The sequence below is a fragment of the Canis lupus genome, chromosome 3 (assembly GCF_003254725.2).
Source record: "Canis lupus dingo isolate Sandy chromosome 3, ASM325472v2, whole genome shotgun sequence".
Lineage (NCBI taxonomy): Eukaryota > Metazoa > Chordata > Mammalia > Carnivora > Canidae > Canis > Canis lupus.
Genome location: NC_064245.1, coordinates 80,578,027 through 80,585,195, shown reverse-complemented (window position 1 = coordinate 80,585,195; position 7,169 = coordinate 80,578,027).

The following is a 7,169-nucleotide window of genomic DNA, read 5'->3' as shown; positions in this document are numbered from 1 at the left end:
CACTGACTTCTAGATATCTGGAACTCTATTTCTTCTTATGCTTGAATATAGTCAGGAATGCACTTTGGAGTATAATGAATAATGACTAGCATGGAAATTTAGGCCACTTACGTATAAGACATTCCTGGTTTGCCGTAGACAACTGTTCCTGTCACATTACTTGTCTATCCTTCAGGCATATAATGAAGGTCAAAACCATAACAGAAGATGTGGACTCAAAAGGAGGCCAAAAAGTAGAAAGGTACATACAAATTAAAGGCCTATGAATATTAATTCACTAGTATCTTTATTAAATATTTTAATATATGTAAAGAACTAAGGGGCACCTAGGTGGTTCAGTGGGTTAAATGTCTGCCTTCAGCTCAGGTCGTGGTCCCAGGGTGCTAGGATCAAACCCCATGTAGGGCTCTCTGCTCAGTGGGGAGTTAGCTTCTTCCTCTCCCTCGGCTCATGCTCTCTCTCTCAAATAAATAAATAAAATCTTAAAAAAAAAAGAACCCAAAACTTATTTAAAAAAAAAACAAGAAACTTAGAATTTTCCCTGGTATATTACGTGTCCAATCAATATTGCCAATTGCTCTTATCATTGTTACAAAATGGTGCTCTATAGACAAAAATTAGATTATCAGTAACCCTCTTAAAGAAAGGCTCTTTTGAAAAATCCCAGGAGAACTCACTATAACACTATTTGTGTGGCATGGATCATCACAAAGATAAAGAAAACATTACAGTAAGGCTGAAATGAAATACCAATGAATGACATTTTTCCATAAACATTGATTGCGTGTCATCTTTGGAAATAAAGCTCCTTGGATTGAGTATTTCCTTTAAAACATTTTGAATTAAGTACAGTGCCCTTGAAAGTTAGGGACAAATGGCACATTTTCTTTGATCTGACATAAAGGAGATAGGTGCATTTAAATACAGCCCTCCTCTGGGTTTCAGTCCACAGAACTCTGAGCAGATTGTCAGTTAAAGTCAGCTCCACTGAAGACAGATTTTTATAAGACAAATGCATAAGATTAATTAAATAAAGTAATATAAACAAGAAAGACGTTTGGTGCATCTGCTTACGGGTAAAACTGCATAAACTAATTAGATCAGTTCCCCATTATAATGTTAGGTATTATTTATAATAGATCAGAGCCAGGGTTTTCATTATGAATGAATTGAATTGGATCCCCCAGCCTCAGGCACTTAGTAACTGTGATATCTCTTTATTCCTTAACCTTTTCAACCTCCTTACATCTCAGTGTCCTCATCTTACTATGGATAAAATAATCCTTGTAATCTAATAACTTCATAGGGTTATTAGGAACTTAACCTCCTTAAGTCTCCATCTCCTCTTCTGTGCCACGTACAAAATAATCTCCATAATGTAATAACTTCATAGGGTTATTAAATGATAATCTTCAAAGATTAAATGATAACCTTATGAAATGTGTTGAGAATGGTATCTGGTACATAGAGGAGCCACAACGCAATAGCAATTATCATTATTAAATCTAGAACTGACATTCAGCCTCCATTAAATTTTCAAACAGAAACTCATGTTCCAGCTATCTATTGTGGGGTAACAAACAACCTTGAAATAGAGGGGCCTAAAATAATGATAACCTATTATATCTTACCCGTATTTGGTGGGTCAGAATTTGGCCAGGGCTTAGGTGATCTTTGGCTCTCTATGATGTTCACTGTAGTATCAACACTCAGTGGTATTCAGTTGCCAGGTGGACTGGTCCAGAAGGTCTAAGATGGCTTGACTCACATGTCTAGTGCCTTAGAGGGGATGACTAGAAGGCCAGGCTCAGCTGAGAGTGTCACCAACCATGCATATAGGCCATGGGACCTCTCCTCTCTAGCATGATGGTCACAGTGTAATTGGACTTTTCGTATGACAGTGCACTGCTTCTATGAGAATGTTTCATCAGACAGGAACTGGCGGAGTGTTACTCCCCTTGTGTCCAATTGATAAAATCAGTCGCAGAATCTGTCCACATTCAAAGGGAGAGAGAATCAACCTGTCTGTGGGAAGAATTAGTATCTTTAATGCATTACAAGGCACACAATAGGTTCTTTGTGTCGTAATGAAGGCAGCATATCACTATATATGGGTTATGTAATGTAATGTGGGGTATACTTGAGTTAGAGCTTAGTGGATCTGGAGCTGTACATCGGAGCTTAACAACATATATTTCATCTGTGCATTCGCATGTCATAGTAGTTCCTTCCTCACAGGTAACAATGAACTACTGCATTTTTCAGTATTGTCACAATACTCATGAAGTTGATATTCCAAAGCAGGTGTCAGAAAACTTCTCCTGTTAAGGGCCAGATAGTAAACATTTTAGGCTTTGCCGACCATATCCTGACCTCAGTTCTATATTATTTGTTTTTTTAACGACGTTTTAAATGTGTTTAAGAAATTAAAAATAAACAACCCAACACACACCAAACCTTCATGGTTTAGGAGGCCATACAAAAATAAGCCACGGGCTAGACTTGGCCTCTAGGCTGTAGTTTGTTTACCCTGAACAAATGAAGAGCAGTGTAAATGTAAATAAGTGGAATTCTAAGCTATAAAAATGCACACAAAATAGGAAAATCCTACAAAGTCTAGGACATTTGACCCTAAGTCTGCAGAAGACCATTGGGAGGAGTTGAGGATAAATAACTTTCATTAAGAATTTAATTTGTTTCTGGGATCCCTGGGTGGCGCAGCGGTTTGGCGCCTGCCTTTGGCCCAGGGCGCGATCCTGGAGACCCGGGATCGAATCCCACGTCGGGCTCCCGGTGCATGGAGCCTGCTTCTCCCTCTGCCTGTGTCTCTGCCTCTCTCTCTCTCTCTCTCTCTGTGTGACTATCATAAATAAATAAACAAATAAATAAATAAATAATTCTAAAATATTTAAAAAAAAAAGAATTTAATTTGTTTCTGGCAGTGTTAGGTTCTCTTATAAAATTATCATATTTAGGGCACCCCGGGTGGCTCAGCGGTTTAGCGCCACCTTCAGCCCAGGGCCTGATCCTGGAGACCCAGGATCGAGTCCCACATCAGGCTCCTTGCATGGAGCCTGCTTCTCCCTCTGCCTCTCTCTCTCTGTGTCTCTAATGAATAAATAAATAAAATCTTAAAAAATATATATATTTTAATATATTTAATATTTACTACCCACAACAACTTTAAAAGTGACCTATTATTCCCATTATATACATAGAATTAAAATATGAACTAGTTATTTAAGGACAAGGATTTGGATTTTACAAAATCTAACACAGGGTCTGATATAAAATAGAATTTAAATACATGCTAGAGGAATTGAATTAAATGATAAAACATGGGGTCTTAGGGAGATTTATCAAAATCATAGAGGTCCAAAATGAAGATCTTGGAATTCAAAGCCAGTTTCTTCAATTCCCAATTCTGCACCCATCTTTTTTCACCCCACTGCCATTTCCGCGAGGTCTAGCACCAACGATGTGGTTCAATAATTATTCGTTATAGCAATATGTTTATTATCCTTAGGAAAATATCATTCAGCAGTATTTGTTTATAAATTATGGTGTGTAAAGTCTTAACATTTATTTAATTTTGTGGAATTTAATTTGTGGTTTTGGGGAATCTTTGATGTCCACGTTTTACTCATTATAACCTCTTAATTGTTGCACACAAGGAGAGAATCAGGTTTTGCAGGGCCTGAAGTTTATATAATCTGGTTGACCTTTTTTTAAGAAAAGGAATATGAAACATGATAGAAAAATAACTACAAAATAAATACCTACTTAAAAATCGTAAAAATGTTACAAGAAACTTCACATTTAAAAAATCCAGTTAGGGATGCCTGGGTGGCTCAGAGGTTGAGTGTCTGCTTCAGCTCAGGGCCTAATCCTAGGATCCAGGATCGAGTCCCTGCATGGAGTCTGCATCTCCCTCTGCCTGTGTCTCTGCCTCTCTCTCTCTCTCTGTCTCTCTCTGTCTCTCATGAATAAATAAATCTTTTATAAAAAATAAAAATAAAAAAAATCCAATTAAAAAACAAGCATCAAATGTCTTTCCCAAGTCATAATTTCCTAATTAATATACTGACACATCTCTATAGTTCTCCCTTTTTTGAACTTTGGTGTGAGAAACACTTCTTAAAAAAGATATATAGACTCAATCTGAAACTAAGATGTATAGAAGAGCAATTGGAATTAGCTTTTAAAGCATTGCGCCATAGCCAGGTTCCTAATTGTGTAAATACAGCATAATTTGACTTATTTATGAAGAGTTGTAAGGGTGCCACTGAAACACTGTTTTTTGTTTTTTTTGTTTTGTTTTGTTTTTTAGGATATCTTTACTGCATTGGTGGATATAGGGTGTCATTTTATAGCAAAGTGCCAGACTGTCAGAAAAAGATATCTATGTGCTAACTCCAATATACAAGGCTGTAAGTCACCCACTACACACACACACACACACACACACACACTTTGCAGTACTACTATGTATTTGTGCCCTCAAACGCAGGTATGCTGATAAATTCTGTATTTACACAATTTCTGTTTAGAAATTGCACGCACATGACTCAAAAGCATAATATTTTTCAAGTGTGTCTTGTGGTTTATCAACTAATTCCTCACAAGAGCGTATTTTCGTTTTGATGAGACTTGAGTGAGAAGCATATTCTTCGCTTGGGATTTAACATGTTTAATGCAGGTTTTCCCTGCTATCCAATAGTAGTGTGTTCCTATGAAAGCTTTTGGAACCTCGAAAGGCAGAAAGTGAAGAAACAATTACCATTAATTTCTTTGGAAAGAATTCTGAATGTTCCTAACCTCAAAAAATAAACTCTCTTAGGCTTTTCTGATACGTTAGGACATATCTCACTAATGGATGCACAAAATAAATTGCAATAAAGCACAGATGCTCACCGACACAGTTCAAAGCTATGGCAGCTTGAGGCTGAGAGTGTAGTTCCTGGGGAAGGATGCTGGTGGTGCCACTCTCACATGCTGCCTCTAGAATGGCTTGCTGAAAAACAAATGCTCAACTCTTTTTGCTTTCTTTTATAAGGCAAAGATCCTCTTTGGATTTCTTTTTTTTTTTTTTTAATTTTTATTTATTTATGATAGTCACACAGAGAGAGGGAGAGAGAGGCAGAGACACAGGCAGAGGGAGAAGCAGGCTCCATGCACCGGGAGCCCGACGTGGGATTCGATCCCGGGTCTCCAAGATCGTGCCCTGGGCCAAAGGCAGGCGCCAAACCGCTGCGCCACCCAGGGATCCCTGGATTTCTTTTAGTTAGTGAAAAGAAGGGCTAATGTAGGTCTTTCATAAAAGCAAAGTGGTATAACTGGAACTTTGAAAAACTGCGGATAACTGTAATTGGAAGATCTTCTTCTACAGACTTGTTTCTGACTGCACACACGTAAGCCTCGATGCCAGTTCACCTCACCACCCTTATACCTCCAGGAACCCACACTGGGGGAATCTTCTATCACTCTAGAACCTCTGGCATCACATCTTTGTGCCAGTACAGTGGATGTTGAGCAAATTCTTGGAAGCCTTGGTTGTCAGCAATGACTCAGCTATGACTGTGAGATTGAATCCACAAAAATACACCTTAACACACCCAAATTAGATGTAGCCCCAGCTTAACTTCCCCTTAACTACTCTGTATCCCCATCTGAATTTCCCCATAACTAGATCCCCAACGTGCTTGGGACACCCGGACACCATTTAAAGGAGAAGTGTGATCAAGGAAATTGGAGTGGATGGGGCAGTGTTCTGAACGTATTGCACTTACAATTCTGACTGTTGCAAATTTCAAAACCATGACGCTGTGCAAACACAGTACTGCTTCCTCCTCACCCCAAGGTCTTGGAAGAGGTTGATCAAAGGAAAGAGACCCTGAAAGCTTAAGCTTCATCAGCATCACATTAAGCCTGCCTGGGAAAGTAATTCAGAAACTAAAGAGCACTGATCAGGACACCAATAGAGAGGAACTTTGGGTCTTTGAAGGTGATATCGGCTTATAGATCTTTGGCAAGTACTATTTTACATGGCAAAACAAAACAGAAACTGGGGCATGTCTTGAGTTTGGCCCTACTTTTTTTTAAGTTTATTGTGTTTTTCTCTCACCTTCTCTCTTATGTTTTAAATAAATCTGTTTGACCAGCAAGATAGAAGCAATGCTTCCTCTTTGTTAGTTGAAAAGGGAAACTTTATATCAGATGTCACCAAAAAAGGTAGGGGTAGATACTATCTCTGCCTTCCAAATAGGCCAACATGATTAGGCTGTAGCTAAAATCTGGAGAGAAACAAGGAAACACTCGGAAACAGAAAAATCTAGTAAACCTCCCAGTGTGGAGTTCAGATATACACTATTGATGATATGTACTGTTACTAATCATGGCTGTTAGCTTCATAATGCATCAAAACACTTAATATTTTATACATAAGTTAGCAGAGTTAAAAGCTTATATTTACATCCTTATAGAGGGGTTTTTTATCCGGTCATTTTGGAGACAATGATGATAATCTCTTTATGTAGCCAAACAGGATATAATAACCATAAATACACAGAAGAGTTATTATCTTTCCATCTCACTGCAAGTCAACAGTACTTTATGAAAAGTCCTGTTCAAAGCATTAAATAACGCTACACCAGTTACTAGGGGAAAAAAACAAAAACAAAAACAAAGTATTTTTTTTTAATATTAAGAATCACCAGATACAAATTTATACAGCTTTATGAAGAGCTTGCCTTGCTGATGGAACTGTATTTTCACCTGGCTAAATAGCACAACTGTTGATTTGTAGGGTTTACAGTTGAAACACATATTGTCTACTTTGTAAGCCTTTCAATCAGATTTACTTGAATAACACATCAAATAAGTACTTAAATGGCATTGAAAACACCACTAGCTTCAAAAGTGAGTATTAGTCTGAAGTTTTTTTGATGGGTTCCAGGTATTGGTCCTAGGTCAGGTTAATAATCAGGTCGACTGATGAAGTTGAACAATGGTTCATTTCAGGCATCCATGTTCCCTTTGGAAGCGAACGTAGGCTTCTACTCCCGGTTGCCCAGACCTAGTCAATGGCCTCATCAAGGCACAAGGGGGCCAGGAAGTGCAATCCCACTCTAGGTCCAGAAGTTGGAAATATCTGGGGAAAGGTCCAATGA